Source organism: Sinohyriopsis cumingii, chromosome 11 (genome assembly GCF_028554795.1).
Source record: "Sinohyriopsis cumingii isolate HCF-2022 chromosome 11, ASM2855479v2, whole genome shotgun sequence".
NCBI classification, from domain to species: Eukaryota; Metazoa; Mollusca; class Bivalvia; order Unionida; family Unionidae; genus Sinohyriopsis; species Sinohyriopsis cumingii.
This window is the reverse complement of record NC_142971.1, coordinates 20,741,776-20,755,899: the sequence shown is the minus strand read 5'-3', so window position 1 is coordinate 20,755,899 and position 14,124 is coordinate 20,741,776. Positions and strand designations below refer to the sequence as shown.

The window sequence follows — 14,124 nt, the reverse complement described above, 5'->3', positions numbered from 1 at the left end:
AAAAGATCGAGAGACCAATTGTAATTTATTATTTCAGAAGACACACCAAAGTATTTTGATTTTCTTACATTTAATTGCTATTTTAGTGTCTAGTGTATATTTAAGGACAGCTCTTTCAGTTTTTGTTCAATTCCTGGGGTGTTGGAGCTGGGGTGGCATAGGTGGCAGTTGCCACCAAAATAATTCGGCAAGATAAGAAAATCTATGCCTAAAATCCACTATTTATCTGGTATGGATAAACACTGAAATATGCATAAATATGACATCTTATTTGTCACTGTGATGGTCAATACTGGGAAATGGCCAGTGCATACAGGACTTGTTAAATAATGCATGACCAATTATTGGATAACTGGAAGTGATTAATGCACATGATAACACTGACCGCTGATAGGTAAGTTGAGCATAACATCATTGTTCTGATAAGTTGGCGACCACCTGCCCTTTGTTTTGGAGACAAAAAGAAAGTAGCATCATCCTTATTACATAAAAGACTTTACATTACTCTGATCTTGCATTACTTGATATGACAATCTAAAATTAAGATTTATTCTGTAAACTGCACTTGCTGTGTTAACATAGTTAGTCCAAATCAACCAGTCAGCTTCAATCGTGAACAGGTCATCACTGTATTTAGACATGTGGACAGTGAACTAAATGTGCATGAAGAACTCACTGGACTAAAAACAGTTCCCTCCATTGATGGCAAGACCAGTATCATCAAAGACAGGCAATCATGGAATAACTGCCATGGACATGTCAATGTCAAAGAAAGGTGTGGCCACAAATATATAAAGTAAGGAGCAAAGAGTTGTATATACCCCTTGATACAGCCATGCTCTAAACCATGCCACTGGCAACACCATGACGGTTTAGACAGTAATGAGGGACTCATTCGACACTGTGTATGAGATATCAAAAAAATTAAGTACTTGCCTTGAAGGGACACCAAGTGGATGGTGAAGTGCAATGTTTTGGACAACTACAGTGTGCATCAATCTCATGGGAAAATTTGCAATGAAATGTTAAGGACTCTGAGACATACCTGCATATTTGGTGTGCAAATCTAAAAAAGCCACTTTGACTTTTTGTTTGGTGTGAGCATTGGTTATGGAATACTTGGTTGTACAGATAATCTAAGCAAAATACTGCAACACAAAGACATACATCAGCATCTGAAGGTCAGAGAATCACACAGCTCACCATCACAACATTGGACACCATGAGAGATGACGATGCTAATGATAAATTACTGGGAAACTTGATAACTTGGATGTCAATGAGCTTGCCTTGCTGCACTGCCAAAAGATGCCAAAATGTTTTTAGACTAGAGACCTGCCTAATGAATAATGACAACAGAGAAAGATCTGTATGGGCAGAAATACTTTAAGGCAATTGATCTGACTGTTAGTTGTATGAAAGACAGATTTGGCCATCCAGGGTTTCATTTTACTGGCATCTTCACATGAAATGTGTTACTGATGAAAGACAGATTTGCCCAGCCAGGATTTCAGTCTTACTGGCATCTTCACATGAAATGTGTTACTGATGAAAGACAGATTTGTCCAGCCAGGATTTCAGTCTTACTGGCATCTTCACATGAAATGTGTTACTGATGAAAGACAGATTTGCCCAGCCAGGATTTAAGTCTTACTGGCATCTTCAAATGAAATGTGTTACTGATGAAAGACAGATTTGTCCAGCCAGGATTTCAGTCTTACTGGCATCTTCACATGAAATGTATTACTGATGAAAGACAGGTTTGTCCAGCCAGGGTATCAGTCTTACTGGCATCTTCACATGAAATGTGTTACTGATGAAAGATTTGTCCAGCCAGGATTTCAGTCTTACTGGCATCTTCACATGAAATGTGTTACTGATGAAAGATTTGTCCAGCCAGGATTTCAGCCTTACTGGCATCTTCACATGAAATGTGTTACTGATGAAAGGCAGATTTGTCCAGCCAGGGTATCAGTCTTACTGGCATCTTCACATGAAATATGTTATTGATGAAAGACAGATTTGTCCAGTCAGGGTACAAGTCTTACTGGCATCTTCACATGAAATGTGTTACTGATGAAAGACAAATTTGTCCAGCCAGGTATCAGTCTTACTGGCACCCACCCCTTGTCCGTTGCTGCCCCAATCTCGAAACTGCTCCGGCACCCCTGAGTTCATGGCAAAATACAGAAATGAATGCTTTGTTCGAATGCTAAGAAGCCACCAACTAAGAAATATTTCAAGTGAACCAGTGCATGGGTATTGGAGTATTAAGTGTGTGCACGTGAGTAGCAAAGGTCATGACTTTGCACTTACACAGATCTTTTGAAATTCATGAACATATATGAACTTTAATTCCTAGATAAAATATAACACTTAACAGTATAAGACATGATAACACTTAACAGTATAAGACATGACATCTCAAGTCCAAGTCAGGAACATGAGACTATCTGGAATACATCCAAGTCCTAGTCAGGAACATGAGACTCTGTCTGGAATACATCTCAAGTCCAAGTCAAGAACTTCTTCTGTGGAGTGAACATAAGTTAGAAGAGTATTGGAGAGCAGTCAACACTCTTACAAACCAAGCAACAGGAAAACTGGAGCTAGAAGTTCTTTGCAAACGTGGCTCTCCTGTCATTACAACATTCTAATGCTGATACTGAGAGGACATTATCTATTCTCAGCAAAATACAAAGTGATTAGGGGGAAATCTGGACCAGAGAATTATTGAGTCTGTTACGGGGGGGGGGCGGGGGGCAACTGGGAATATATATTCCTGGGGCCCACACCCATAAGGGGGCCCAGGCCGAATAACACTTTTAATTTTAAATTTATAAAAGAAAAAGTTTGTTTGAACAAGAACTAGGAGAGACCTGCGTGTTTCTTACCTGAGGGCTCCTGATTGCTCTCTATGGCCCTAGCATGTTATTAGTGTGTTGTTTAATAGTCCGAGTGAATGTCATTAGTGGTCACCTGACAGTGAGTTTGCAAAGGAAAATCAAAATGCTATTGGATGTTGTGAAAAAATCTTTGCAGTGAATTAGAAGATAAACAACTTTTCCATTTTTATTATTTGACAATATAGTGACTCGTATTAATTATTATTGTAACCTCAGAATCAAAATCCAATTTACGTTTAAAATTTGCTGTTTTATTATATTATTTCAAGTGAATATATTTTGGCAAAAAATGTACTTATTTGTCTTCAATACCACTGAAGAACACAAAATGTATGTTGAAGAAAAAAATCTACTGTCAAGAAGCAACTCTACTGATCAAAATTTGTAATTGTTCCTGCTTCTGTCACATCTATGAGGAAAACTAGAAGAAACCATTCTGCAGCACCAATCTGCATATTTCAGACAGATCATAGTAGAATACCAAGTTCAACATGAGCCTGTGTTTTTGAGCCCCAGTTCAATCAAATTTTTCACCTTATTATACAAACATGCCTTCACTGTGGCATCATAAACTGACTTAAACTGATCATCAAGAAAGAGGATGTTAGCCCTAGTACAGTTGGGCTAATTTTTTTCTAATGTAGCCAAAGATGATCAAAGGAGCCTTTATGTTAAATAGAAGTCTCTATAAAATCAAAGAAACTTGCATGTCTTAGTTAAACTTGTTACAAATAATTCTTGTCACCTCAGTCCACACATGCGACAAAAAAGACAATAATACTAAATATTTGTATAAAGGACTATCTTTCTTAACCTGGAACAATAAAATATGGTCTCTCCCACATGGCACATGTCTAGGTCCATTACTATTTTTATTATTTAATAATTACCAACCCCCTTTATTTGGGAACTCAATTTTATCCAAAGATCTATATGCAAATGACACAACATTATCTAACATCCAAAAGCAAAAAGCATGAATTATAATTTCTTTACGGCAAATGGTGCACAAGCAATGGCATGTTAGTTAATATTGTCCTAGTTAAACTAAAATAGTATTTATCTCAACATATTAAATAAAAACAAAGATATTGATAGTGACAAAATATGTCAAATACACATGTATGGAAGGCTATCAATTTGTAAATGGTTTGTCATTCTAGGGTACTTAGTGTTTTTGTAAACATTAATCTCCCATGGACTGAACATATAAAATATATCAGTAAAAAGTTAGTTCAGTGAATGGTTTCTCAGTAGAATACGATTATTTTCTCCCATTTGATAGTAGTTACACATGACCCAGTTTAGATTACTGTTATACTGTATGGGGTAATTCAAATATAAAAACAAGGCAAATCTAGCACATTTATGCTAAACAGCATTCAGGCTAATATCAGATCAAATAGAAAACTGACAAATAACAGATATTAAAATAAGTAAGTAAAGAAAATACGAGTTCTTTTCACACTTATTTCTTCCATTTGCAAGTCATTTGACACACCACAATACATACTGACTGGTTGTGGGTCCAAAATGTGATGAAAACTCAAGTTGTAAATAAATGGTCAATGTGTTTTGTCATTATCTTTCATTTTAAAAAAAAGAATTATTGAATTTGATAAAGATTTTAAAAAAATATGAGTTCTTCTGCACCTGTATCTTCTTTTCACAAAATGAAGTTCTTTTTGCACTTGAGTACAACCGTACTTGTAGCCCAAAATTCACTCTGTATTATAAAGACGCAATACAGATGAATCTTATCAGGAAGCTGTCCACTTTATGGAAGCAATCTTCAGCTGGTATGGCCTCAACTAGGATAAAATGTAGGGTTATTTAGAAACAAACAGGAGTCATAAATACCCTCACCTTTTTTCTTGTTTATTCAAGAAATTTAACACTGGCACTTGTTTCATGTATTTACTCATTTTTGCAATAAATATTCCCTTTGCTTGCATTATAAGCTTTGAATAAAAAATTGCTGAGTCAGACTACAGCAATGTTGTCTGCAATTTCGTTGTCTGCTAAAATAACCATGTCCACTGTCCAGGTCATGCTTATATTTGTTGACAAAGAACGTGTAACAAATTGTGATTTAGTCTGACTCAACAATGACAGGTTCAAAGTACATGCATATCATACTGGAAAATCAAATATTTATTCCAGAAATTAATGCATGAATCAAGTGCATGTCATCACTAGCAGCCACTCCTCCACCAAGCCTTCCCTACTGTGACTTGAGTTCTCATTTTTGAGTAACTATTCCCCTCTTTAAAGAAATTTTGTTTCATTTGACATCTGAGTTTATAATTTTGCCTTTCTATAAGGAATTTTTAAAAAAAGATCCAAGTCAACATTTTTTGTGTCCCTGCATTGTAAATATATGCAGCTGTGTTTTAAAGATTTCATTAAATAATAATGGATGATGTACTCTTAAACTGCGCCCAAACTAACAAAAATCAGCAAAATATGTGGTCTGTAAGCTTATGAAATTTATTGCCTTCTTATGCTTTTTTTAGCAATTTTTCCACTCTGTTCAATCAGCATGGGATGGACATGCCTACTTCTGTCAAAATGAACTGTAACGATTTTTTATTTTCTTTGTTTGCTTTTATCCATCTTATTGGTCAATTGTAAACCGTAATTTTACTATGACATTAACACCATCATTTCAACCAATAAAACAAAATGGTACCTTGCTCAACTCATCCGAGTAGGTTATTGTCTCCATTTTTATCCTTTTTAGGGCCTTTGATTGAAAACCAAATCCTTCTAGACAGTTAGTCGTAACAACATACTGAAATTTATTCCATACCAAGATTTTCCCAGATAATTTTAAATTTTTTTAATGACAATGGAACTTGAGAATTTACTGCAAGACTTAGACCTACTGGGTGATGGTGTGGTGGTGGTGGCAAAGGTTAAGTCCAGTATAGCCCAGTTGTTAACAAACTGTGGATACACAAACAACCAAAAAGATGTACATTTCAACCTATCTGTAAAGATATTTTGATGTTCATCTTGTTTGGTATCAACATCCTTTTCAGCACACGACAGGCCACACAGAGATGTTACTACCAAATACCAAACAGCTGCATGTTTGCCATCATACAATTTAGCCGATTTGCACTTTGAAAATGCTTTTAATAATTAGACCATTAATGAATGCATCTCTTTGCTCAACTGCAAAAAAGTCATTGAATAAATGCATGATTATAGCAGTTGATCAAGTGAAGTCAAGTGCTTACATTATCAAATTAAGCTTTGCTAATAACTCCTGAATTGAAGTTACAGGTTTCACTACATTATACTCAACTGTTTGATTTTAGCAACTGTTCATATTTTTATGGGGGAGGATGATTATATCTAGGGAGAATTCGTATAACTGCATATGCTGGATAAAACATTGAAAACCCATTTAATACCGTTAGCAAACTATGACACCATCATAACACTTCACGTGATGTAGTGCCAACAAAAATTTCTCAAATTCTCAAAACCATGACAACAGATCTGGAAGCAATGGTAGCATGGGCTTGCCTTGTGATTACTGCATACAGTCTGACCAAAAATCAATGCTTTCTTAAGATATATAATATCCTGCCATCATCATGATCAATGCAGACAGCATCAGCATGAGGATACACAGACTTACCTTGTCCAAATCCATCATCACCACTATGGCAACTTCTAATTAGAATCAGCAGGTACCTGATACAGCAGGTATATGTATATATATATACATATATACATATACATACATGTACTGAGTCTATTTCAAATTCTAAACCAATTATTACATGCAAGATAATCAATTATTTGCTTCAATTCAAGGTATTCTGAGTTGAGGTTTTCAAAGCCATAATGATAACTGGATTAATTATGTATGCATAGCTCTGTTTTTCTTACAATAGTCAGGTAAGTATATGTGGCAAAACAAAACATTAGCTGACTACATGCATGGCTAACCCTTTCAGCAATGTCATTTCCACAACGAAGACCAAGCTGAATTCTACACCATGATAATATTGCAGGTTTATTTTTGAGAAGACTAGGCCCAGTTAAAACAGGTGTCATAAAATGATATTTTCTTATAGGTCCGATTGTGCTGTTATAATCTGAATTGCAGTAATTCATCTGAATGTCTGTCAACCTGTATGGTTGTAAAAGACAAAAAAGCGTTTTTATTTGTAATGAAATTATTGGATATGCCTATGACATGTTCTATTGGATAAGCCTTCTATTGACTTCACAAAAGAATCACTGCTCCTCAAATCTATGGTTTTTAGCTACCATAACATCCCCCAAAAATTTCAACTAAACAAAAACTAAGCAGGGCTTGATACTCTACTACTGGATAGCTAAAAAGAATTTCCAGAACTCCAGGACTATTTCTTCTTTTTAACTGCCAACTACTTAAATCATAAATGATATCCTTGGATAACTCCAAATACATTAAAATTTGGAGGCAAAAATATTTTGTTATGTTTGCAGTGACATGTTCACAAGGTACCTGCAAGTTCAGTACAAAATTATTTATCATGGCCACCGACTTTGAACCTTACAGCATAAACTGGATAACAATTTGTTTGTCCTTAAAGAACAGCAGTAATAAAATTATATTGGATGTCAAATCTGAACCTTTTTCATTCTGGATCAAGCATAAACAACAACAAAAAAATTGGTTTAAAGAAAAAAAAACATGTTGCTACAACCATCTGTTCAGGAGGAATATAGAAGAATATTTCTCACAAGATAAACAGACATCATACCGTATGTACTGAGCTGACATGCCATTAAATGCTATACATACGTTTATACATCCCCTTATAAGGTTATAGAAAATGAGCATCTCTCAAATTTAAGTTACGCTTATCAAGTAAGTACCCATTATAGACTTCACATAATAATGGTATCTTTTTCTGCTTATGCATTATTGAAGTAAAATGAGCCCACTGAAGGAACTGATGCTGATGTCATTTTTCGCCTGTGGTCAGAATCCGATTTTGTGTCTGGATTTTAGACTTTTTGGCCTCAGATCTAAGGCAGACCAGTCTGAACTGCACACAGATGGGTGAACCATTGCAAAAAGTAGGATATGGTGGGCATTTCGAATGAAGAGTGGTCTCGATATGAAAATGATGAGTCCGTTAAGCAAAAACAAGAAGAACTCCAACTTTTGCCCTTCTGGTCATGCACAAGCGAAAAGACCAATGAAAAACGATGTTTCTAACACAACTAGGCATTAGACTAATGGGAAATCTCTAGGAAGTCGATGTATTAGGATGTATTAAGAAATAGCCCCCAAAATGTGTTTCCTACTCACATTTCAGGCAAAAAGGTCAAAAACCTCCAGGGGTTAATGAATTAAGATGTAACAAAATATCATTTACTGTGATTGTCAAGCTGGAAAACGTGCATTTAAAAGTCAAGAAGTGTGATTCAAGACTGATGCAGTGATGGTAAACATTGTATTCACCTAGGCCTAAACAAATTTGTAAAGTTAATTTGACCCTTAATTTTCTCTACTACAGTTTCACAAACTGCAGTTCCAAACCCTAAAGAGATCAATGGCTTCTTTCTATCTTTCAGCCTGATGTATTCCAACCCCACCACCAAAAAAATTCATGAGGGCCATGGCGACAGCAATCTTCTTTCCTGCCATGTGCCATACCCAAATCAGCCAATTGTTGTTGTTATTGTTTTTCCTACCCAAGAATCTGAATAATGATTTTTATTCTTCTGTACACAGTATTTATAGGTTAATGCATTTATATGGGAAAATATGAACGAGTTTTTTGAATGGAAATACTGCATAACCTTGGGAGTGCAGTATATCCATCCAACAAAACAAGTTCATATTTTCCCATACAAATGCAGTAACCTTTTCACAATATGCTCATTTTTTTATTCTACCTAATGCTTAATTATATTAACAAAATACACTACAGGAAACAAAGTAAATGAATGTATGCCGTATCCCAAACTAAATACACAAGCGCAGATTCATCATTACACAACAACATTACTGCGCACATAGCTCCACCCAGATAAATTTGAACTTAGTCGCGCGCTTGACATAACTTTCGAAAGAAAATGGCATGTCTAGTTAAAACTGAAATTTGGAGTCATATTGTGACTGAATGCGCACTGCAACAACTTTTCCCTTTTGATCTGGAATGAATAGATTTTGGTAATTTTTATTTTATTCTATGAAATTTCATGATTTTGGACTGGATTTTATATGTGACAATTCTACATGAAATACATCGGATTAAAGAAGTGAGGGAGAAGCGTGTTGACATCTGAAAATGTGTTTCTGATTCAGTCATTGAATGTTTGAAATCATAATGTGGGAAAAATATAAAGTTTTTCAATTGCAATTATCAAAAAGATGCTATTGAATTCAATGCTTATTTCATTTTGAGTGCAGTAAGGAGGATGTAATTGCACTTATATTCGAAATTACAGTACAATTTCGAAATGTGTAATCAAGATTGAGAACCTATGACATGGCTCATGTAATTCAGAAAAATACATTTTGAGGAAATTCAGGATGTAAAATCACCAGCTAAAGAAGACAGTATATGCCTATACGGTATCAAAAAAGTTAATGCGGAATGAGCCAAAGCAGCTGGTATGTGGCAGTCCATGAAACATCTGCTTTACCGGTACTTCATTCAGAAACAAATTTAAACAACCACAACGTAAAGCGCCTACTATGCAAGTGTACATGGTTTGTGTACAAATCAAAAGTGCTGGCGTCTGCATCCATTGTTTGTTTCCAAAAGAAAGTAATTCCCTTATGCACGTAAATGTAATATGTGTATTTGCACGTGAGTTCAGCATCAAGTAATATTGCATGATTCTGACAATGTAAAGTTAACGGAGAAAAAATGAGCATATAACAATGAAGCATTTTAAGAGGTTTATTGTAACTTTCATTCTGAAAATGTATCGCTTGATGGATGCCATTTTAAAAACAAATAAGCAACATGCTGATCATGCATACATTTTGCATCACAAAATATGTGCACTTTGCAGCCTCTGGGATTACAAATCCTTTAAAGTTGGTCTGGTTCCCTGACCAACTCCATTGAATCTAATGTGAAAATCATATCCGAATCAAACATGGACAAGCCAGTATTTGGATTTTAACACAAACAAATATATATCTATAATTTGTGCTTTTATTCCGTAAGTCTGTATTTTAAAGGTCATTTCCTAAGACTTACGGCAAAATCATAAGGTTTGGCAGGTCTGTGGCTGCTGTGGTGGCCACAATGGATGTCTGAACAGCACCATTTTCATTTAGGACCAGCTAGACCATGGGCCAAATTTGCATGTAAAGTATCATGGCAATGCTCCAAGTACAGTAGGTTAGGAGGAGGAATAGTGATAGCAAATTTGTTCTAAAGGTTGGGATGGATGTATGACATCAGATCACAGGTCATCCAATAAACTCTTCCTGATGTATGACCAGTAAAACTAAAAAAAGGCTTGTGAATTCTTCCACTCTGCCCATTTTTTTATTAAGCAGACTTGTGTTTATGGAATGAATGCTCAGCAATGCTCTATACCATACATCAATGAAAACAGCATAATTCATACAAATGTGAAACTACTACAAGCCAGGATATTTTCTATTAAATATGATCAAACGCTCTTCAGTGGTTGTGAAGAAGAAGTTGTTTAAAGATTTATCTTTTGCAATAATTATTGTCTGACAGCTGATCAGCATGACGATAAATTTAAAAGCCCTCTATTCCTAAATGCTAAATCTGGTCGAATTTTGGTAAACAGTTTTTCAGTGTAATGGTAACCATGTGTAATGGCAAACCTGCATCATTTGTACCATCATGTGCACCATCCTGAAAGGTTTTCTTGCCAAAATGCTTTTAGTCATGATCGGTAAAAATCTAACCAAAAGTTTTGGAGATGAGATTGTTTGAAAATTTGTCTGTTTTATATATATGTTTGGTTTATTTTGTTTTTGTTGGTTTTAGTGCCACTTTATACATATTATTAGTTGTTGTTGTTGTTGTTGTAGGGTTTAACGCCATTTTTCAGCACATGACAGGCTATACATGGCGGCTAGTATTAATGGTGGAGGAAAAACCCGTGAAAACCACCGGAAAGAACCACCGACCCCATATTACTGGCTGTATAATACTGATAAAATGTGAACTAAATGCCTTTCCAAAGGAAACACAGAGGCAGCCAAGCCAGGCTGGCCTAAGCAGATCACAGTTAAAAAGCACATGAATGCAATAGATTTTGGGTTCAGACCCTGGGGTAACTGTCAAGGTGTAGGGTGGTGACAAGGGACTGGGGGTTAGTGTTGGGAGGCATTGAGATGGCAAGCTCCTTAAAATTGCTTTCGATCTTAAAGAGACACCATTTAGAAAAAGTGGATACACAGTCATGATGTGCAATCAATTTTCCTTGTGTATTTTTAGAAACACTCAATACTCTCTACACTAAAGGATAAAGCAATTAGTAGCAGCATCTCCAACTAATTTTGATATAAATACATTACAACGACGAATCCTCTTAGCTGTACTTCACTGACAGGAAACTGCTAGAAATATTACCATTATAATCAATCGATATTGTCATTATAAATCAATCAATGTTATCATTATAAATCAATCAATATTATCATTATCAATCAATCAGTGGCTCTATTTTGTTGGAAATTAGTGTCCTTGCATTTTTATTAGTTCTTCGGATCTGAAGACATCCAATGTTGAAATATGTAATTTTCAAGAAATAGACAGGATCATACTGCAAGAAGACACTGAATTCTAGCTTGTGGTCTATAACATGAAGCTTTTCTGACATCATTACTGTATTTATCCTATGATAAGCCCATGCCTAATGATAATACCACCTACCATTGCTGATTCCAGATGTCATGATCTTTGCAAAGACCACCTACCATTGCTGATTCCAGATGTTATAATCTTTGCAAAGGCCACCTACCATTGCTAATTCCAGATGTTATGATCTTTGCAAAGGTCACCTACCACTGCTGATTCAAGATGTTATGATCTTTGCAAAGGCCACCTACCATTGCTGATTCAAGATGTAATGATCAAAATAATGTGGCAAAGTACAGTCATTTTGAAGTTGGAATGAATTTTGTTGCCTTAAGTGCTTTGGACCAATAAATATTAAAATTTCTAATATTGGTGGTTTGAATTATTAATAATGCAAGGTTACATGTAAATTACTGTTTTTGAAGAAGATGAACTTGCCCCATGTTTCTGTTAATAAAAAAATCACAGCAAAGTTTTTGAATTTATGTTTTCTGACTGGATTGTTGTTGTTGTTGTGGGGTTTAACACCACATATTTCAGCACACAATAGGCTATGCATGGCGGCCAGTATTAATGGTGGAGGAAGAACCCAGGAAAACCCTGGGAAGAACCACCGACCCACGAGAAGCAACTGGCGAGCTTTCTCACATACCCACGTTAGCCGAATCCTAGACTCGAACCCACGCAGACAGAGGTGCGATGGCAGTGATCCGTAACGGAGAGCGCTTTAGACCACTCGGCCACTCAGGGCCCCTTCTGACTGGATTGTTTTAGACTTCTGTGTGAAAGTTTGTAGATTTTCAGTTATTTATTTCATAATCACCCTATGAGTATGCCAATTCTAATTACACATATATGGGAAGACTACTCATTTGGTAAGGACTTACTGTGTGAATAAAACAAGTAGCCAGACAGTCCAGAGATTGTTCACCTTTATTATTATGCAATGATCTTGACAATGAAAAAGATTTGTCCCTGAGACAGGGCATAAAAGACATAGATATAAAAAAAATATGTTCTTTCCCACAATATCAAAGTAGAGGTACTATGATGTGTTGATTTTAACCTTTCATCAAGTATGCCCATCAGCTGTTGTTGTAAAAATCATTGTTCTTAATATCTGCTTCTAAAGCTAATATCACTGTCCACCCCTAGAGGCCAGATTTTACTGAGCAAAAGTCACTGATGTTGGAGTAGCATTTGAGTGACCACCAGTATAACCACCCATTAGAAACATAGTTCATGGATCATTAATTACCTTGATTAGCCACTACAGCTAATCCCGCTATAATAGCAGTTTATAGTGATGTCTAGCACTGGGGAATCATGACACAGCTATGTAGCCTGATGTCCACCCAGTCACATTATCCTGACACCAGGACGACCAGTCCTAACACTAACCTCTTAATGCTGAGCACCTGGGCATTCACTGCTTTTGGCACCCCACCACCACCACCAAAAAAAAATACCACAAATACTGCAAAATAGTGTCCGCACTGGTTTGGCACAATGGGTGATCACCCATAGTTCCTATCCTTCATGACGCATGCGTGCGTGCGTGTGTGTGTGTTTGTGAGAGAGACTTGGATTTTTAACATTGCTTTAACAATTTTTCAGTCATATCTTTATAGTGATGTCTAGCACTGGGGCATCATGCTGCAGAGACATACAGCATGATGTCCCACCCAGTCACATTATTCTGACACCAGGCCGACCAGTCCTAACACTAACCTCTTAATGCTGAGCGCCAAGCGAGGCAGCTGTTAGTACCATTTTTGTAAGTCTTTGGTATGACTCGGCCGGGGTTCAAACCCATGACCTCCTGCTTCCAAGGCAGATGCTCTAACCATTAGGCCACTGGAGCGGCCACTCTGATGAAGATAATCTGAACAAAGCAACAAGGGTCTCAAGTGGGCATGATAACCACTCAAATGGGTAACTGATATATGTACGATTGTTAAAATAAATTCAAAGATGCACTGAAATAAATGTCTGGAGTACTTAGTTTCTACATTGTGTATAAAGCCTGAAAAACATAGTTATGTTGTGTTTCCTGCTGAAAAAAATTTGGATAAGACAGTTAAAATAGGTGGGGTTTTTCTCAGTTCCCCTCCATTTACCAAAAGTGACCCCGTGTTGGATGACCTAATTTTAATTCCTTGGAGAAAAGAAAGCCATTGTCAATATTAATTAACAACACAATCTATATGGAAGTTAGATACAGTCTCTATTATATATAATTACTTACATAATATGTGTCAGTTATAACTCGCAGTAAATCTGAACTATGATTTTCAAACAATACACCAAGATAGCCATTCTTAATCATGCTTTATGATCAATATCCAGTAGGTACTTAAAAATACTAGAAGAAATAGTAAGCATCTTGATGAGCATGA

At 36.1% G+C, this 14,124-nt stretch overlaps 1 protein-coding gene across 4 annotated transcripts in view; it reads right to left on the bottom strand.

Moving 5' to 3' along the window:
• The window catches only part of LOC149787717 (oxysterol-binding protein-related protein 8-like), a 146,097-nt gene that overhangs the window by 56,704 nt on the left and 75,269 nt on the right, over positions 1-14,124 (bottom strand). The gene's annotated exons all lie outside the window — the stretch shown is intronic.